Here is a 22,016-nt window from a genome sequence, read left to right on the forward strand (position 1 = left end):
ACATTTGAAAATTAAAAAAAAAAAACAACAGAAGAAAACATGTGGTGCTACTGCTAAAACTATGACATGGCAGTCAATATAGTTAAATGCAGTTCTTTTTTACAGTTGTTTTTACAAGGAAATCTTAAGACACTGAGGGAGGAGATTATCTCATGAAGGAGGCAGTGTGGCCAAACAAAGTGGGCTCTGAGGCATGACACTGAGCATCTGGGAGCTCTTCACTAATAGCTGCTGCTGGTTAGTGGCCTGTGTGTGCTTAGTCATGCCTATCTTAGCGTAGACTCTACTGCATTGAATAACCGCCCCCCCCCCCAGTCTGAATTCTATCTCCAGCAAACATCATATTCAGTATAATAATAGCACACACTAATTAGTTAGGAACACTGCAGGGCAGAGTTTCACAAAGTTGAGTGCACACATTAGTATGTGCAAGGTCTTTGGTCTGAGTCCCCAGTTCTCATCAGCGGGGATGTGGGGGGATGCTTCAGAAGCAGTGAAGCAGGTGATTGTTTTTCTTTCTTTCCATCTTCACTCCTCTCTCAATTTCTCTTTGTCCTAGTCAATATAACAGAAAGAGGAGAGAGAGAGAGAGAGAGATATGCAGAGGGAGAGGAAGAAAGAAAGAAAGAAAGAAAGAAAGAAAGAAAGAAAGAAAGAAAGAAAGAAAATATTGTCTCCAAATGCAGTGGATTCAGTGTCAGCACCAAGCTCCAAAGCTAACCCTGGTAGCAATAAATAATACTAATACTAATAATAAACCACTGAAAACTTTACATTATTTTTGAAGCATTTAGTTTGCTAGTTTTGGAAAAGATATTAATAATTGCTTTTTTTCATTAGTTGAGAAATAATTTTTCTTCCCTATATTCATCAATGCCTACTATGACACAGATAGTACTATGACACAGATATTACAAACAGGGTCTAGTTTTGCATACTGAAATGTTTTAGAAAAAAGGCGTGACTTGTTTATTTTTGACTTGAGGATGCTAATTATTTTGATGAGAACTTGTTGGTATGCTTCTAGTTCTGCTTCTGGGATCCCTTCTGTTACATTGCTTGACGTTGTGGTCTATTTACATGGTCATTCTGTTACATTGGTTTGGTCTCATTCCCCCTGCCTCCGGGAGATTTTGGTTTAGTCCTTGTTGCCTTTTCGGGCTTCTCTCTCTTCTCCCTGCCCCCTCTTCTACGTACTTCCTTGTTTCCTGACCCTGCCACTGGAGGAGCAAGATGCAGGACAGAATGGGGTTGTGATTAGATTAGATTCGTTTTTTGAACCGTTCGCTCGTGAATCAAGAAATATTGTTTCTTCACTCAGCCATGTGTCCCTGGTCGTCTGTCTCCCATTGCGAAGCTAGCCCGGCATACTGGCGCCCTGAACTTTGACTGACAAGAACTTGTACATTTCTAACAATTTCTAGCACTCTCTTTACTAGGACTTTCTCCTTCTTCTTCTTCTCCTTCTTCTTCTTCTTCTTCTTCTTCTTCTTCTTCTTCTTCTTCTTCTTCTTCTTCTTCTTCTTCTTCCTCTTCTTCTTCTTCTTCTTCTTCTTCTTCTTTCTTCTTCTTCTCCTTCTCCTTCTCCTTCACCTTCCTTCTCCTTCTCCTTCTCCTTCTCCTCCTTGTCCTCATCCTCCTCCTCCTCCTTCTCCTCCTCCTTCTTCTTCTTCTTTTCCTTCTTCTTCTTCTTGATCTAGGCCTCACTTATACATAGTTCTACTGTTGTAGGTCACTTATACCCCTGTCCAGTGGAGAAAAAATTATAGAAGCCAGAACTCTCACCTTCTGCACTCCAAGAATAATTTTGGTCTATATACCAAATAGGGGAGGAATGTTAGGGGAAGATGACCAGATGGCTCTGAAATCCAATTCCATCAAGACCTGGAGAGAGAAGAGAGAAAAAAAAGGATATTCAGAAGTAGCAATAGGTGGACCTGTGAATTAAAAAGGAAAAGAAGACAGGAAAATAGAAATAATATATATTAAAATAAACAGTAGTTAACCCGTATCTGTGACTTTGGGAGAACTACTATAGTATTTAAAGGAGGGAATGGGAATGAAGGCACAGAACTCTGTTGATGGGAAAGGTGTAGAATTATATCCCTGTTATGTAATAATTTTGGAAATAAATATTTAAAAAAGGAAAAAAAAATAACATGTATATCCTCAAGGGTAAATCTAGAAGTATGGTGGTGGGATTATTATGTAGATTCCTATCATGAAAGGGTGAGAAATTATACCCATATGACAACAACTCTCTCACCATTCTCCACCAAACAAAACATTAAAAATACAAATTTTTAGAAAGTGTGAAATATCTATAGGAAACATGCTAGACAATCAGAAAGTACAGATGGTAAATAAAAATCCAAAGGGATTTGAAAAATATAACATGCCAGCCTTTTTTTTTTTTTTTTTTAGTTACCTATGACACTTGGAGAAGAAACTATTATAAAAATGATGTTGTGGAGGCTGGGAGATAGCTAAGTCTGGTTCAAGCTCCCAGCATCTGCAGCACCTGTGCAGGGAAAGCTTCACAAATGATAGAATATGGCTGTGTGGAGTCTCTCTCTTTCAGTTTATCTATCTATGTGTCTCACTTTGTTAAAAAATATAACAATCTATTGGGTTGTAATAGAATCTTGCAAGTTAAAAGCCTGTAAGATACCACAAATTGTAACAATGGAATTTTCAAAGTTAACCCAAATGCCAAATAATTTGATTATAACAATAACTATCTATTGCCTTCTTAAACCCCAAGACAGCAAAACCTCCTGCTTCTTCTATAAAGCCCATATTTCTGCCAGTTCTGAAACCTCTAGGGTGAGGCACACTTTCCTGCATACTTCTCTCAGTTCATATCAACTGATATTGCATCTTCTGATCTCAACCTAGTCAATGCAATCAGTACATCAAATAAGAGACTAATAACCAAAATATATAAAGAGCTCATCAAACTTAGCAACAAAAAAAGCAAATAAACCCATCCAAAAATGAGGAGTGATATGAACACAATGTTCACTACAGAGGAGATCCAGAAGGCTAACAAACACATGAAAAATTGCTCCATATAACTGATTCTTAGAGAAAAGCAAATAAAGACAACATTGAAATACCAACTCATCCCTGTGAGGATGGCATACATCAAAAAAGACAGCAGCAGGGTGGGGCGGAGCCAAGATGGCAGACAGAGAAGTAGCTTCTGGTCTGAGTTCCATCAATAACTGCTGGAAACGGTAGGATTTTTTGCCTTCATCAGGACAGTAAATTCGGGGTCCTAGCGATGACACCAAGGGGGAGAATATAGCCCAGTTTGGGTTATAATATAGAGTAAAAAAGAAAGGATTTTTTTTTTATTATTCCCAAAGTGCACCCCTCCCCCCCTTCATAACAGATGCTGGATGCCAGAAAGCTGCTCCTAGCAGGCATCCCTGCTGAGCTTCTTTCTTTACCAAGATTCCTAGTTCAACAGGGGTTCCATACCAAGTCTATTCCTTTATAAAACCCTTCGCCCTCTCCTACCTCCTCTACCCACTCTCCCCTTCTCCCTCCTCCTAGCTAATTAAAAAATAAAATACAATAAAATAATTAAAAAACTTTCCTTTCACTGCTCCTTTATTACAGTTCTTATTCTAAACTTTTTTTCTTTTCTCTCTCTTGTTTTTCTTCCTTTTTTTCTTGTCTTCTTATCTTCTTTACTCCTTCTTAAGCTTTCTGAATTCACTGATATTCATTTGTGAATTATTTTGGGAAAGAAATCTGACTCAGAGTGGACTCTCTATGTGTGTATCTCTGCTCTACTTCCCTTTCTCCTCTTGCTACCCCTAGAATATACAGTGGATAGTAGATTTCCATAATTGTCTATTCTTGCTATCCCTTTTTTCCTTTATCTTTCTTTTTCACTTGGACTTGGTTGCTATTTTTTCATGGACTGAAGACATTGTGTGGCTAATTGGTAGTGGTAAAACTGCTTCAATTCTTGCTTCAGTTGCTATTGTAACTTCTGAGGTTGATGATTGCATTTGTCATAAAGGTGTTTAGTACAGTGTTGCTTGTACTCAAAACACAATAACTGAGGAACAACAGAACATAAAAAAAAGAAACATTAATAAAAAAATGGGTAGATCAAGAGCAAATAAAACTGCCACTACAATGAATGAAGACAAGAACCCAGAAGAAACTACAAATCAGCCAGAAGTAACCATAGATAAGAAAAGTATGCAAGCAATAATAAACTTATTAATCACAGAAATGAAAACAACATTGGAGGAAAGGAATGGCAGTATTAGGGAAACAACAGTAGAGACCCCCCAAGGAAAATACTGATTATCTTGAGGCAATTACAGAACTGAAAGCTTAAGTAGCTGAACTGAGGAAAGAAGCTGAGGGAAGGGAAAGCAGACTAACAGAAGCAGAAAACAGAATTAGTCAGACAGAGGATGAGTTAGAGAAATCTAAGAAGGAGGTGAAAGAGCTCAAAAAGAGATTGAAAGACACTGAAAACAACAACAGAGACATATGGGATGATCTCAAAAGAAGTAACAGTCATATTATTGGTCTGCCTGAGGAAGAAAGAGAGGAAGGGGAAGGAAATATTCTAGAGAAAATAATAGAAGAAAACGTCCCAGACCTGAAAAGAAAGGACATCAAGATTCAAGGGGCCCAGAGAGTTCCAAACAGAATCAACACAGACCTGAAGACATTAAGACACATCATAGTCACAATGAGATGAAGTAAGGATAAAGAAAGGATCCTAAAGGGTGCAAAAGAAAAACAAAAATTCATATACAGGGGAAAACCCATAAGACTATCAGCAGACTTTTCCACTCAAACTCTAAAAGCCAGAAGAGAATGGCAAGATATCTATCGAGCCCTAAATGAAAAAGGGTTTCAACCAAGGATAATATATCCTGCTAGACTTTCATTCAAGCTAGATGGAGGGATCAAAACCTTCTTAAACAAACAAGAGTTAAAGGAAGCAACCATCACCAAACCGGCCCTGAAAGAGGTTCTAAAAGACCTCTTATAAACAAGACCTGAACTATAATACTTGCAATATATCAGAGCAAATAAAAATTCATTGAACAATGGCACTATAATACATTAAATCTATAATAACAATAAATGCCAATGGCTTAACCTCACCCATCAAAAGGCACAGAGTGGGAGGATGGATCAGAAAACATAACCCAAACACATGCTGCTTGCAAGAATACAATCTGACACAACAAGATAAACACAGATTTAAAGTGAAAGGATGGAAAACTATTATACAGGCTAATGGAACACACACACACAAAAAGGCTGGAACAGCCATTCTCATCTCAGACACAATAGATTTTAAACTAAATAAATTAATAAAAGATAGGCAAAAACATTACATAATGATTAGAGGATCAATTAGCCAAGAAGAGTTAACAATTATTAACATCTATGCACCCAATGAGGGACTATCTAAATACATCAAGCACTTACTGAAACAATTTCAAAAATACATCAATAGTAATACAATAATAGTGGGAGACTTCAATACCCCACTCTCACACTTAGATCAACAAAGCAGAGAATCAACAAAGATACAAGAGAATTAAATGAAGAGATTGACAGACTAGACCTCTTGGACATTTTCAGAGTCCTTCACCCCAAAAAACTGGAATACACCTTCTTTTCAAATCCACATAACACATACTCAAGGATAGACCACATGTTAGGCCACAAAGACAGCATCAATAAATTCAAGAGCATCAAAATCATCCGAAGTATCTTCTCAGACCACAGTGGAGTAAAACTAACATTTAACAACAAACAGACAATTATTAAAAGGCACAGAATTTGGAAACTAAACAACATACTCCTTAAGAACCACTGGGTCAGAGACTCACTCAAGCAGGAAATGCAAATGTTCCTGGAAACAAATGAAAGTGAAGACACAACCTATCAACAAAATATTTGGCACACAGCTAAAGCAGTATTGAGAGGGAAACTCATAGCCATACAATCACATATTAAACAACAAGAAAAAGTTCAAGTAAATGACCTTACTGCACACCTCAAGGACTTAAAGGAAGAGGAACAAAGGAACCCTAAAGCAACCAGTAGGACAGAAATCACTAAAGTTAGAGCAGAAATAAACAACATCTAAAACAAGAGAACCATGCAGAAGATCAATGAAGCCAAATGTTGGTTCTTTGAAAGATTAAACAAAATTGACAAACCCCTAGCCAGACTCACTAAACAAAAAAGAGAGAAGACTCAAATTCATAGAATTGTAAACGATGAAGGAGATATCACAACTGACACCACAGAAATCCAGAAAATCATGCGAAACTTCTATGAAGAACTATACGCCCCCAAGCTAGAAAATCTGGAAGAAATGTAAGAATTCTTAGAATCATATGCCCTTCCAAAATTGAACCAAGAAGAACTACAAAACCTAAATGCACCAATCACAGACAAAGAAATTGAAACTGTTATTAAGAATCTCCCCAACAAGAAAAGTTCTGGACCAGATGGCTTCACAAATGAATTCTACAAAACTTTCAGGAAACAGTTAGTACCCATACTTCTAAACTTTTCCATAAGATTGAAGAAACAGGAATACTCCCTTCCACCTTCTATGAAGCCAAAATCACCCTGATAGCAAAAGCAGATAGGGACACAACAAAAAAGGAAAACTACCGATCAATATCTCTGATGAACATAGAGATGCTAAAATATTAAACAATATCTTGGCCAACCAGATACAGCAGCATATCAAAAAGATTGTTCATCACGATCAAGTGGGATTTATCCCAGGAATGCAAGGTTGGTTCCACATAAGTAAGTCAATCAATCTCATTCACCACATCAATAAAAGCAAAGCCAAAAGCCACATGATTATCTCAATAAATGCAGTGAAAGCCTTTGACAAAATCCAACACCCATTCATGCTCAAAACCCTACAAAAAATGGGAATAGATGGGAAATTCCTCAAGACAGTGGAATCCATATATAGCAAACCGACAGCCAATATCATACCCAATGGACAGAAGCTGAAAGCATTCCCCCTCAGATCGGGGACTAGACAGGGCTGTCCACTGTCATCATTACTCTTTAACATAGTATTGGAAGTTCTTGCCATAGCAATCAGGCAAGAGAAAGGAATCAAAGGAATACAGATTGGAAGGGAAGAAGTCAAGCTCTCACTACTTGCAGATGATAATGATAGTATACATAGAAAAACTTAAAGAATCCAGTAGAAAACTACTGGAAGTTATTAGGCAATATAGCAAGGTATCAGGCTATGAAATCAATGTAAAAAATCAGTGGAACTTCTTTATGCAAACACTAAATCTGAAGAAGACATCCAGAAATCACTCCCATTTTTGGTTGCAGCAAAATCAATAAAATACCTAGGAGTAAAGCTGACCAAAGAAGTGAAAGACTTGTATACTGAAAACTATGAGTCACTATTCAAGGAAATAGAAACTGATACCAAGAAATGGAAAGACATCCCATTCTCATGGATCAGAAGAATAAATATCATCAAAATGAATACTCTCCCCAGAGCAATATACAGATTTAATGTGATACCCATAAAATTTCCACCAAACTTCTTTAAGAGAATAGAACAAAAACTACAATCACTTATCTGGAACCAGAAAACACCTAGATTTGCCAAATCCATCTTGAGGAAAAGAAACAGAAATGGAGGCATCACATGCCCAGACCTCAAACTTTATTATAAAGTCATCATAATCAAAGAAGCATGGTACTGGAACAAAAATAGGTACACAGTCCAGTGGAACAGAATTGAAAGCCCAGAACTAAACCCACATCTAATCTTTGATAAGGGGGCCCAAAGTATTAAATGGAAGAAGGAGGCTCTCTTCAATAAATGGTGCTGGGAAAACTGGGTTGTAACATGCAGAAGAATGAAACTTAACCACTTTATCTCATCAGAAACAAAAATCAACTCCAAATGGATTAAAGACCTGGATGTTATACCAGAAACAATCAAGTACTTAGAGGAAAACATTGGTAAAACAGTTTCCCACCTACACCTCAAGGACATCTTTGATGAATCAAACCCAATTGCAAGGAAGACTAAAGCAGAAACAAACAAATGGGACTATATCAAATTAAAAAGCTTCTGAACAACCAAAGAAACTATCACACAAACAAAGAGACCCCTTACAGAATGGGAGAAGATCTTTACATGCCATACATCAGACAACAGACTAATCACCAAAATATACAAAGAGCTCAGCAAACTTAGCAACAAAAAAGCAAATGACCCCATCCATAAATGGGCAGAGGATATGAACAGGACATTCACTCTAGAGGAGATCCAAAAGGCTAACAGACATATGAAAAACTGCTCCAGGTCGCTGATTGTCAGAGAAATGCAAATTAAGACAACACTAAGATACCACCTCACCCTGTGAGAATGGCATACATCAAAAAAGACAGCAGCAACAAATGCTGGAGAGGCTGTGGGGACAGAGGAACCCTTTTGCATTGCTGGTGGGAATGTAAATTGGTCCAGCCTCACTGGAGAGCTGTCTGGAGAACTCTCACAAGGCTAGACATGGACCTTCCATATGATCCCGCTATTCCTCTCCTGGGGATATACCCCAAGGACTCCATAACACCCAACCAAATAGATGTGTGTACTCCAATGTTCATAGCAGCACAATTCTTAATAGCTAAAACCTGGAAGCAACCCAGGTGCCAAACAACAGATAAGTGGCTGCGAAAGCTGTAGTATATATACACAATGGAATACTGTGCAGCTACTTCTTCTTCTAGCGTTTGCCTGTGCAGCTACTAAGAACAATGAACTCAACTTTTCTGACCCAACTTGGTCAGAGCTAGAAAGAATTATGTTATGTGAGCTAAGTCAGAAAGATAAAGATGAGTATGGGATGATCCCACTCATCAACAGAGTTGAGAAAGATCAGAACGGGAAACTAGCAGAATCTGACTAAATTGAAAGTAGGGTATCAAAGTAAATACCCTGTGATGAGCAGGAGGGTGGACATGTGGCTTCCTAGGCCAGTGGGGGTGGGAGTGGTGGCGAGTGGATGGGATGGGACACAATCTTTTGGTGATGGGAATGGTGTTTATGTACACACCTATTAAATTTTAGTAATATAAATCACTATTTAATTAATATGAGAGGGGAAAATTGACTGTATATCTAACAAAGGGACTTTTCAAAGCTAATCCAATAACTAAATAATGTGATGATAACAGTAACTATCCACTGTCTTCTTTAACCCTAAGACAGCAGGAACCTCACATTTCCACTATAGAGCCTAAACTTCCCCTAGTCCTGGGAACCTAGGATAGGGCCCACTTTCCAGTATGCTTATACCAATTCTTATCAAATAATATTGCATCTGCTTATTGCAACCTAATCAACACAACGAGTGCCACCCCAGCATGCTTCACTTGAGACTGTGTCCAGAGACTTAAGGTGTGGAACGACAACCCTTCAGCTTCATCACTCGGGTGAGATCTTTCCTTTCATAGTATTCTCTAATTCCATCCCAGGTGGTTCACTTCCTAACAAAGTCCCCAAACCTATAGATAGACCAGTTTCTAGGAGATAGAGCATATGTTCACAGGTATCCATAAACTAGGGCAAATATATACCTGAAAGCAGTAGTATACTAGAGTTTGCAGTGAGTACCCCCCAAGACTTCATCTCCTTTCTGGGTGGCTCTCTCTTTCTCCGACAGTGTGGCCTTCAGGGGAAAGGTAACGGGCTGGTTCTTTCTCGCTCACGATGGGTGACACGAAGTAAAAGACACCAGGGGACTCTTAGCGTGAATCTAGAATCTGAGTCCTTGAGTCCCAGAATCCTAGAGTCCGTTTATTAGCAAAATTGACATGAGTTAAATAGAAAAGCAATGGAGATAATTATTGTTGAAATATGACAGAAATTACAGGTTTCTTAACAGTCAGCATGCCCCTAAGGTAGGGGGCTGGTATGACAGGAATTGATGAGATACAAAACAGTTATTCTCCATGACACAAGCAACTTAATTATCCAAAGGTATTTGAGAGAAGCATAGGGGTTAAACTCGTAGGGTGAGACAGAGAGAAGATGAATATCAAAATGCCATATAGTTTGGAATTTCTCTTGTCTGGGGTCTGAGGTGTGTGATGAAGTGTGTGATAAGGTGTGTTCTTCTGTGATCAGAAGGTGACTTTGAATAAGTGAATCTGCAGCCATGTGGCCTGTGGTTAATGGAGGGAAGTACTAGGGTATCTGTGGGCTTGAGAGTCAAGAAGGAAAGAACCAAGTCTGAGTTTCCCCCCTTATGCTCACCTCGGTTGAGAGAGACTTACCAAGAGGTTATCTTCTCAGACCTACATCCAAAGATGGGGGTGGTTCTCCCTAAGCTCTATCAGGCTTACACATGTTCCCAACAATCTCCACTATTCCAACCTTTGGGTCCATGATTCTTCAACAATTTTCTTGGCTTTGTATGTTAATTCTCTTTCAGCCACCAGGTTCCAGATGCCATCAGGATGCTGGCCAGGCTTCCCTGGACTGAAAACCCCACCAATGCGTCCTGGAGCTCAGTTTCCCCAGAGACTCACCCTACTACTGAAAAAGAGAGGCAGACTGGGAGTATGGATTGACCAGTCAACACCCATGTTCAGCAGGAAAGCAATTACAGAAGCCAGACCTCCCACGTTCTGCAACCACAAGGACCCTGGGTCCATGCTCCCAGAGGGATAGAGAATGGGAAAGCTATTGGGCAGGGGAGGGGATATGGAGATTGGGTGGCAGGAACTGTGTAACTGTGTGGAGTTGTACACCCCCATCCTATGATTTTGTTAATGTCTCCTTTCTTAAATAAATAAATTAATTGGAAAAAAAAAAGCAGCAACAAGTGCTGGGGAAGTTGTGAGGACAGAGGAACCTTTCTGTGCTCTTGGTGGGAATGTAAATTGGTCCAATTTCTGTGGATAGCAGTTTGAAGAACCCTCACAAGTATAGACATGGACCTTTCATATAACCCCGTAATTCCTCTCTTAGTAATATGCCCCATGAACTCCATGACACCCAACCAAAAAGATATGTCTACACCTATGTTCATAGAAACACAATTTATGATAGCTAAAACCTGGAAGCAACCCAGGTGCCCAACAGCAGATAAATGACTGAGAAAGCTGTGCTATATTTACAAAATGGATTAGTATGCAGTTATTAAGAACAATGAACCTACGTTCTCTGACCCATCTTGGATGGAACTAGAAGGAATTACATTAAGTGATATGTCAGAAAGGCAAAGATGAGTTTGGGGTGATCCCACTCATAAATAGAAGTTGAGAAAGAAGAACAGAAAAGGGAAACTCAAAGAAGAATCTGAATGAGTTTGGAGTAGGGCACCAAATTAAAAATCTCTGTGTGGAGGGTGAGAGTAGATATTCAGCATCATAGGGTGAAGGAGGAAGGAACATAGTCCTTTGGTAGTGGGGATGGTGTTGATGTATACTGCTATTAACTTGTAGACTCATAAATCACTATTTGATTAGTATGAGAGGAGAAAAATTGATTGAATGTCTCAAAACTTTTTAATGCACGAACCATAGGCTGAGTATATGATCCTTCAGTCTAAGCACTTACTCAAAGTGTTAATAAGATTGAAAATTAACAGTTAATTGTTAATCATTCCTAATAACAATGTTCTTTGAAATGTTGACTCTACTAAAAGCTTAGACGAGGGAGAACAAAAGCAATCAGTGGCATTACTTTATAAGATACAGCTATATGTAAATAACATCAAAGGACATAAGCTATGGTGAAGTCTTCTATGATACAGCAAATTCTAACAATGGGATTTTGAAAGTTAACCCAATTGTCAAATAAACTGATTACAGTGATAACCACCAATTGCCTTCTTAACCCTAAGACAGCAGGAACCTCCTGCTTCCTCTATAAAGCACATATTTCTGCCAGTCCTGGAACCTTTAAAGTGGGGCTCACTTTCCTGCATGCTTCTCTCAGTTCATATCAACTATATCTGGTGATCTCAAACTAATCAATGTAACGAGTACCACCTCAACATGCTCCACTTTGGACTGTGTCCAGAGATGTGAGGGTTGGAATGTCAACTCTTCAGCTTCATTACTCTGGTGAGACCCTTCCTAGCTCATGGGACTCCTTAATTCAAATTCAAGTTGTGTACTTCTTAAAAAAAAAAAAACCTCAAAACCTAGATATAGACCAGGGCTTATGAGATAGGTAATATGTACACGTATCCACAAGTTAGGGGAAAATATATACCTTAAAGGAAAAGTGCACAATAGCTTACCAGTGAGTCAATAAATGAAGCAATCAGGAAGACCCAAAAAGAAACTTTAAAGTACCTAATGAAACAGTTTTTACATAAATCTAGATATCCTCCTCACCCACCTCTCATTACATGTACCTCAGTCACTCCAAAGCTAACCTGGTCAGAAAAAATAAGGGCTACAAAAGATAAATAAGGGCAAAGAGACTGATATATATAATTTCTTCCTTAGGAGTTTTTTTTATTTATAAAAAGGAAACATTGATTAAACCCTAGAATAAGAGGGTACACCTCCATATAATTCCCAACAACAGAATTCCATATCCCCTCCCCTCCCCTGATAGCTTTCCTATTCTTTAACCCTCTTGGAATGTGGACCCAGGGTCATTATGGGTACAGAAGGTGGAAAGTCTGGCTTCTGTAATGGCTTATCAGCTGAACAGGGGCATTGGCATGTTGATCCATACTTCCAGCCTATCTCTCTCTTTCCCTAGTGAGACAGAGATCTGAGGTAGCAGGGCTCCAGGACATATATGTGGGGTCATCTTCCCAGGGAAGTCTGGCTGGCATCATGGTAGCTTCTGGAACCTGGTGGCTGAAAAGAGTTAAGATATAACTAGAAAAAATTGTTGACTAATCATGAACCTAAAGGCAAGAATATTGCAGAAGAAGATTTGGGGTCTATGCTTTGGAAAAATGGGAATAGATGGAAAATTCCTGAAGATAGTGGAGTCTACATATAGCAAACCCACAGCCAACATCATACTCAATGGTGAAAAACTGGAAGCATTTCCCCTCAGACCAGGTACTAGACAGGGATGCCCTCTATCACCATTACTATTCAACATATTGTTGGAAGTTCTTGCCATAGTAATCAGGCAGGAGCAAGGAATTAAAGCATACAGATTGGAAGAGAAGAAGTCTAATGCTCTCTATTTGCAGATGACATGATAGTATACAAAGGAATACCTAAGGAATCCAGTAAGAAGCTTTTGGAAATCATCAGGCAATACAGTAATTGTCAGGCTACAAAATTAACATTCAGCAGTCAATGGCATTCCTCTAAGCAAACACTAAGAAGGAGATGAAATCCAGAAATCAATTCCTTTTACTATAGCAATAAAAACAATAAAATATCTAGGAGTAAACCTAACCAAAAGGAGTCAAAGACTTGTATATTGAAATTATGAGTCACTACTCAAGGAAATTGAAAAAGACACAAAGAAATAGAAAGATATTCCATGTTCATGGGTTGGAAGAATTAGCATCTTTAAAAAGATTATACTACCCAGAGCCATATACAGATTTAATGCTGTCTGCATCAAGATCCCAAACACAGGAGAATAGAACAAATGCTTATCTGGAACCAGAAAAAGACCTAGAATTGCCAAAACAATCTTGAGAAGAAAGAACAGAACTGGAGGCATCACACTCCCAGATCTTAAATTGCATTATAGGGCCATTTTCATCAAAACTGGTTGGTACTAGGACATGAATAGACACACTGACCAGTGAATACTGTTGAGAGCCCAGATGTAAGCCCCCACATCTATGAACATCTGATCTTAGACAAAGGTGCCCAGACTATTAAATGGGGAAAGCAGAGTCTCTTCAATAAATGGTGTTGGAATAAATGGGTTGAAACATGCAGAAGAATGAAACTGAACCACTATATTTCACCAAATACAAAAGTCAATTCCAAGTGGATCTAAGACTTGGATGTTAGACCAGAAACTATCAGATACTTAGAAGAAAATATTGGCAGAACTCTTTTCTGCATAAATTTTAAAGACATCTTTAATGAAACGAATTCAATTACAAAGAAGACTAAGGCAAGTATAAACCTATGGAACTACATCAAATTAAATAGCTTCTGCACAGCAAAAGAAACCACTACTCAAACAAAGAGACCCCTCACAGAATGGGAGAAGACCTTTATATGCCATACATCAGACAAGAGGCTAATAACTAAAATGTATAAAGAGCTTGCCAAACTCAACAACAAGAAAACAAATAACCCCATCCAAAATTGGGGAGAGGGTATAGATAGAATATTCACCATAGAAGAAATCTAAAAGGCCAAGAAACACATGAAAAAATGCTCCAAGTCTTTGATTGTCAGAGAAATGCAAATAATGATAACAATGAGATACCATCTCACTCCTTTGAGAATGTCATACATCAGAAAAGGTAACAGCAGCAAATGCTGGAGAGTTTGTGAGGTCAAAGGAACCCTCCTGAATTTCTGGTGGGTATGGAAATTAGTCTGGCCTCTGTGGAGAATAGTCTGGAGAACTCTCAGAAGGCTAGAAAAGGACCTACCCTATGATCCTGCAATTCCTTTCCTTGGGATACATCCTAAGGAACCATGCAAAAAGATCTGTGTACACTTACGTTCTTAGCAGCACAATTTGTAATAGCCAAAAGCTGGAAGCAACTCAGGTGTCCAACGCCAGATGAGTGGCTGAGCAAGTTGTGGTATATATACACAATGGAATACTACACAGCTATTAAAAACGGTGACTTCACTGTTTTCAGCGGATCTTGGATGGACCTTGAAAAATTCATGTTAAGTGAAATAAGTCAGAAGCAGAAGGATGAATATGGGATTATCTCACTCTCAGGCAGAAGTTGAAAAACAAGATCAGAAGAGAAAACACAAATAGAACCTGCACTGGAATTGTTGTATTGCACCAAAGTAAAGGACTCTGGGGTGGTTGGGGGGTAGAGGGAGAATACAGTCCAAGAAGGATGACAGAGGACCTAGTGGGGGTTGTATTGTTATATGGAAAACTTGGAAATGTTATGCATGTATGAACTATTGTATTTACTGTTGAATGTAAAACATTAATTTCCCAATAAAGAAATAAAAAATAAATAAATGCATAAATAAAAAAGAATTAACCCAGGGTAATCCCTCAGAATTCTTATTTAAGACAGCACCTCTGAATTAGTAGCAGAGTAACTTCCCATTATTGTGAACATACAAAAAAAAAGCCTCTACCCTCTTTGTTTCAGTTTCCTGTCCCTAAGGACAGCAATAAAATATACACTGAAGCCCAATTAGGCATGCACAACTCCTTTCTGTCTTATCTTAATCCTGACTGTAATAGAACAGTAATTGTTCAGAGGAACTACAAGGGAAATTGTGAGAGAGGAGACCAGACATTACTCCAATTGATCTTAATTATTGTCATGCAATTGAGTCTTCTGTCTGACATCTAAATTTAATGCTACTTTTCTCCCTGAGGACCTGTCCTTCCTTGTTGCATCTTATTGTACCTGTGGTTGGCCTGTCACCATCTGCATTACACCCTTCATCAGAATGATGGAATTGTTTTCATTCACCTGGTATCTCCTCTTGGCCGTTTGCTGCCTAAATTCATACTCTAGTCTTCTGATAGTCATATCTCTGAATCTTTTCAATTTCTCTGGCTCAGCACCCACAGAAGAATATGTTGTGTTTTGGCATCCCAAGAATTGATTTCCATTTATAATCAAGGAGACAATTTTTCAAAACCTAAACAAGATGAGTGTAGGCTTTGGCCAAAGGACGAACACATATTCTAAAGTGAATTATTTCCCTCCTTATTTGGTTGCAATTAGGAAAGTTAATGATGGGTAATTTTCAGCATGCATATGCTTTCACTCTGCTGATTTATAAGTAGGCATAAACATAATTAGGTGTGCATATGCATGCTCACAGTTTAATGGGCCCTGCATTCCTGGTAATTAGGAGGCTCAGCATGTTGTCGGTGTGTCATTTATCAGGCTAAGGTATAGAAGGCTTTAAGATTGACTATCCCCAGGAAATTATGTGAAAATGCAAGGAATATAGTTAGATGAGAAATAATGGCATCTTAGGATATGCTCACCATCTGCTTCTTCTCTTTAAGAGATTCAACAGATTTAAATACATGTAGAAAATGTGTGTCCTTAAAGTAAGGATACCTTTTTCTTTCAAGCTGTAAAGTTCTCTCCATTTAGAAGTTAACAAATTTGTAGTATTTTAGAATTAGAAATACACAAAAGCGTGTAGAGCTTAGATACAGCTTTATAGATGAGGCTGTTTCCAATATAGAGAATTGAAGTGATTTTTCCTGAGGTTATAAGGTTTGAAAAATCTATGAATGGCTTGTAAGAAAATGAAAGATGTGTATTTTTTACTGTTGATGTTGCATTCTCCCTGAAATCCTAGTTTTAGTACCAAATAGAGTCAAATTCATCATTTGTAGGGCCCAGTGCAAAATAAAAATATTTGTTTAATTTATGAAAAATGCATAGACAGTAACAATAAACTCTTAATCCCAGAGGTTTTCTTTTTTTCCTATTTTTATTTGTTTATTTATTTATAAAATGGAAACACTGACAAGAACATAGGATAAGAGGGGTACAATTCCCACCACCCAAACTATGTAACCCCTCCTCTCCCCTGATAGGTTTCCTATTCTTTATCCCTCTGAGAGTATGGACCTAGGGTCATTATGGGATGCAGAAGGTAGAAGGTCTGGCATCTGTAATTGCTTCCCCGCTGAACATTGGCGTTGACAGGTCAATCCAGAGGCTTTCTAAGCATGGTTTCTGTGTAACTACACAGGTCACTCACCTATGTACTTGGCTTTGGTTGCCAGACCAATACTGAGTGACAAAATAGGTAACAAAAGAGCAGTAAGTGAGATGACACTGTGTCTAGATGTGTGGAAAAAACATTCTGATCAGTATTTTCATGAATACTGGCCACAGGACAAGAAGAAAGATATCATGTTAGAGAAAGCTGATATCATTAGGGGCCACCTGGTAGAACACACAAGTTACCATGTGTCAGGACTCAGATTGAAACCCCTGGTCCCCACTTATGGGGGGGGGTAGGGGGAGTCACACAGTGGTAGAGAAGTACTGTAAATGTTTCTATTTCTCTCAGTCCCCCCTTTTTTTTTTCTGTCTCACCAGCTACCAAAAAAAAAAAAAGGTTGATCTAAGTATTATTAAAGAACTAGTCAAATGCTAGAAATACATTATTTTATGATTAACAAGTAGTTAATAATGTGTATGTTTGAGGGAGAACAAAATTATACCAGCTTTTTATTTATCAGAACATTTATGTTTGGGTAAGGCCAGAAATGGGTAAGCCAGCAAAATAAGAAAAGTATTTATAAGCACACAGTAATAACAAAGATATAATGCACATTAGATGTGAGAATTTCTATTATATTTTAAAAAATCTGTTCATTAGCTGATATAGAGAATAGTATCTTTTCTTTTGAGAAAATTTCTGTCAAAAATTACTTTAAAATAAATATAGCTCCCACATAACTTGGTTATAATACTAACTATATTGCTTTCTAAAATTCTAAGACAGCAAGGATCCTTCCTCATTTTCTTTAAAATCTGTATTTCTCTAAGTCCTAGAGCCTCAGGTACTTTGCTTGTGTTTCTTCATGCTTTCCCTCTTGATCCCTTACCCTGTGATACTACCTTTTCTGACCTCAACCAAATCAGTGCAACCAGTGCTGCAACACCACATTTCATGTTGGACTGTATCTAGAAATGCCAAGCCTGAGATGTCAAAATCCACCAGCTCCAATATTCCAGCGAGACCTTTCCTAACACATAGAACTGCCTAATTCCATTTTAAATAGCACACTTCCTAAGAAAGTTACAGAACCTAGACCAGGGCATAAGGGACAGGGTACATGCACATATATTCATAAGTTAGGGGAAATATATACCTTAAAGAAAAAGTGCTTAATAATCTGTAATGAATAGATTTAGACTCAATAAGGGTAGCAAACCATAAGAAAGACCTAAAAAAAAAGACACCATAAAGTACCTAATCAAATGTTTACTACTTAGGCCTAACTATCCTCCTCCCTTAGCCCCTGCTTCATTTTTGCAATCACTTTAAGTCTAACCTCTGCAGGTAAAGTAAGGACTACAAAAGCAGGATAAGGGCAAAAGACTAGAACACCACTAAGGATGGCCTTTTTGATCCATAACATGCCACCCCATAATTTGGTGCTCTAGTCAGGGAATCTTTGGATTTCTATTATTATTATTATTATTATTATTATTATTATTATTATTATTATTTATTTTCACTTTTCTTGCCCTTGGCGTTTTTTTTTTCTTTTTTCAATTGTTGTTGTAGTTGTTATTATTATTGTTGATGGTGTCATTATTGTTGAATAGGAGAAAGAGAGGTAGAGAGAGGATGGGAAGACATAGAGGGGGAGAGAAAGATAGACACCTGTAGACCTGCTTCACCACCTGTAAAATGACCCCCTCCAGCTGGAGAGCCCCGGGGCTTGAACTAGGATCCTTACATCAGTCCTTGCACTTCGTGCCACGTGCACTTAACTCCCTGAATCTTTGGATTTCCACATATATATCATGGCCTAGACCTCTAATATTTCCTTCTTTCCACCATCACTGGTCACTTCCATCAGAAGCCAGATCTTTGCACCAGTCCTTGTGCTTAGTACTATGTGAATTTAACTGCTTTTCCCTATCCATATTTTTTGTTGGATTCTGTTTTCTATATTTCAAATTTTATTTCATATATATATTTAATTTATAAAATGGAAACATTGACAAGACCATAGGGCAAGAGGGGTACATTTCCACATATTGCCCACCCCCAGAGCTCCATCTCCAAGCTCCTTCCTTGATAGCTTTTCTATTCTTTATCCCTCTGGGAGTATGGATCCAGGATCATTATGGGGTTCAGAAGGTGGAAAGTCTGGCTTCTGTAACTGCTTCTCCGCTGAACATGGGCATTGTCAGGTCAATCCATACTCCCAGCCTGTGTCTCTCTTTCCCTAGTGGGACAGGGATCTGGGGAGGAGGCACTCATAGACACATGGTGGGGTCCTCTGCCCAAGGAAGTCGAGTTATGTTGGGGCTATGTGTAAGCTTGATAGAGCTTAGGGAGAACTCCCCCCATCCTTGGATGGAAGTCTGAGAAGATACCCTTTTGTGAGTCTCTCTCAACCGAGGTGAGCAAAGGGGAGAAACTCAGACTTAGTTCTTTCCTTCTTGACTCTCAGGCCCACAGAAACCCCAGTACTTCTCCCCATTAACTGCAGGCCACATAGCCCCTACTTTAAGATTCATTTACTCAAACCTCACCTTCTGATCACAGAAGTACACACCTTATCACACACTCCATCATACACCTCAGACCCCAGACAAGAGAAATTACAAACTATATGGCCTTTTGATATCCATCTTCTCTCTGTTTCACCCTACTGGTTTAACCCCTATGCTTCTCTCAAATACCTTTGGATAATTAAGTTGCTTCTGTCATGGAGAATAACTGTCTTGTATCTCATCAATTCCTGTCATACCAGCCCCCTACCATATGGTCAAGCTGACCTTTTAAGAAACCTGTAATTTCTGACATATTTCAACAATTCCCTTCATTTGGTTTTCTATTTAACTCATGTCCACCTGATAATAAAGGGAATCTGAGCACGCAGCAGTCTCCCAGGTGTCTTTACTGCATGTCGTCCCTTAAGCGAGTGAGAAAGAACCGGTCTGTTACCTTTCTCCTGGAGATCACTCCGCCAGAGACCCTGACAGTGTTAGCATCATGGTATTATCATTTTTTATAGGTCATTAGTCAAGATATAATTGTTGACTTCAGAAAATTCAGAAGATACAAAGGAACAAATAGAAAGCATAAGTAATAAAACTAAGTGGTTACTCAGGTCAAAGTAACAATTACTCTTCTTTTTTATATACATCTGCATGTATCTTTGCATATATACATATATGTACATGAGTACATATGTGTATATGACTATTTCAATAATTTTTATATTATTTTTATGACTACAGATTAATAGGGGTGTACATAAACACCATTCCCACCACCAAAAGACTGTGTCCCATTGCATCCCCCATCCCACCCTCCATCCACCCCATGAAGCTGAACATACATCCTCACTCTTAACCCAGGGATTTTACTTTGGTGCCCTATTCCAAATTCAGTTAAATCCTGCTTTGAGTTTCCCTCTCTGTTCTTCTTTCTTTAATTTTCATATTATATACTATATAATCCTTATACATGTACAGCATGTTCAATAATAATCAAATTTCATGGATATAAATATTAACAATCATTCATGATAAAGTGTTTAGAACACTTCCAATAACTTATATGATCTGAGAATACCATAATCATTATTTTACCTACATTTTTTTTTTAATTTTTAATTTTTTTAAATTTTTTTAACCAGAGTACTGTTCAACTCCAGCTTATAGTGGTGCAGGGGACTGAACCTGGGACTTTGGAGCCTCAGGCATGAGAGTCTGTTTGCATAACCATTATGCTATCTACCCTCCACCCTTTTTTTCCCTACATATTTTTTATAGCTGTGCTTAATTAAAATATTTTAGGATATATTCACTAGTAGATCTAACAACTTAAAGTGTATTATCAATAATGTCAAATAAATTTCCTAAACTATTCTGCTATATATCCCATTATAACTGGAAATGTGTATGAATGATATTATTCCCTACTTGTACCAACATTAGCTTTTGCTTCTCTTCTACCTTTCTTCCTCCTCCAGTTCATTTTCCTCCTTTTTTTTTAATTTATTTATTTATTTATTTTTATTTTATTTATTTGTTATTGGATAGAGACAGAGATAAATTGAGAAAAGTGGAAGATAGAGAGGAAAAGAGACAGAGAGAGACCTGCAGACCTGCTTCACCAACTGCGAAGAGACTCCCCTGCAGGTGGGGATCCAGGGACTCTAACTGGAATCCTAACCAATCCTTGTGCTTTGCATCACGTGCACTTAACCTGCTGTGTTACCACCGGACTCCCTATTCTCTTCCATTTCTTCCCCATCTTTTGTGATATGTTTTTAAAGGTTAAACATGATTTAAATATTACTTTTAAGTATATATATATATATATATATATGTATATATTACACATAGTTTATTATTTAATGGATAGAGATAGAGAGAAATGGATAGGGGAGAGGGAAAGGGGCACTGATTCATTGCTTGTGAAGCTTTTTCTCTTGTAATATATGCCCTCAGTTAGGTGAGTCACCACCCAGACCCTAAACATTAAAATTAAGTATAAAGGTAGAACATCAGCTTATAATTCCTAATCCTAGTATGATTTAATACTTTAAAATATATATTAGTTTTTAGTATATAAACTAGTATATAGCAGATTGTTTTCTTATTTACTTTGTTACATCCTATATCTAGTGTCTACTTAGTGTTTTTCTTTTTTTCTTCAACCAGGTCAAAAGGACAAGGTGGTGGCACACCTGGAAGTGTGTATCCACTACCATGTTCAAGGACCTAGGTTCAAGGCCCAGGTCCCTGCCTGACTCGGGTAAATTTTATGAGCAGTGAAGCAGTGTTCCAGGTGTCTTTCTCTCTCCTTTTCTATCTCCTCTTTCCTCACAGTTTCTGTCAATAAATAAATAAATACACACATAAATAAAATATTAAAACAAGAAAAATCAAACAGGTCAAATACAGAAAAAGTTTAATTGTGTAAGATAAAATATATTTTATATTTTCTTTTCTCTCATTTTCTTTATCTCTTTTTTTTTCCCATCAGACTTATTGAAACTGTCTGTCCACCTACCTGCAGGACTCTCTTGGGATGTTCTTTGCTTAGGTAGGTCTTACCAATCTTCAGATACCAAGATAATGTTTATCAAATGTGAATACTTCAGTTCTGAA

At 38.0% G+C, this 22,016-nt stretch overlaps 1 long non-coding RNA gene across 1 annotated transcript; it reads left to right on the forward strand.

Annotated features, from left to right (window-relative positions):
• The first annotated feature begins 21,590 nt into the window (after window positions 1-21,590).
• On the forward strand, window positions 21,591-21,951 carry LOC132534046 (uncharacterized). The gene is made up of 2 exons (XR_009545758.1): window positions 21,591-21,693; window positions 21,892-21,951. It is a non-coding gene; the product is annotated as an uncharacterized LOC132534046 (long non-coding RNA).
• Window positions 21,952-22,016: the final 65 nt, after the last annotated feature.

Source organism: Erinaceus europaeus, chromosome 17 (genome assembly GCF_950295315.1).
Source record: "Erinaceus europaeus chromosome 17, mEriEur2.1, whole genome shotgun sequence".
Taxonomy (NCBI): Eukaryota; Metazoa; Chordata; class Mammalia; order Eulipotyphla; family Erinaceidae; genus Erinaceus; species Erinaceus europaeus.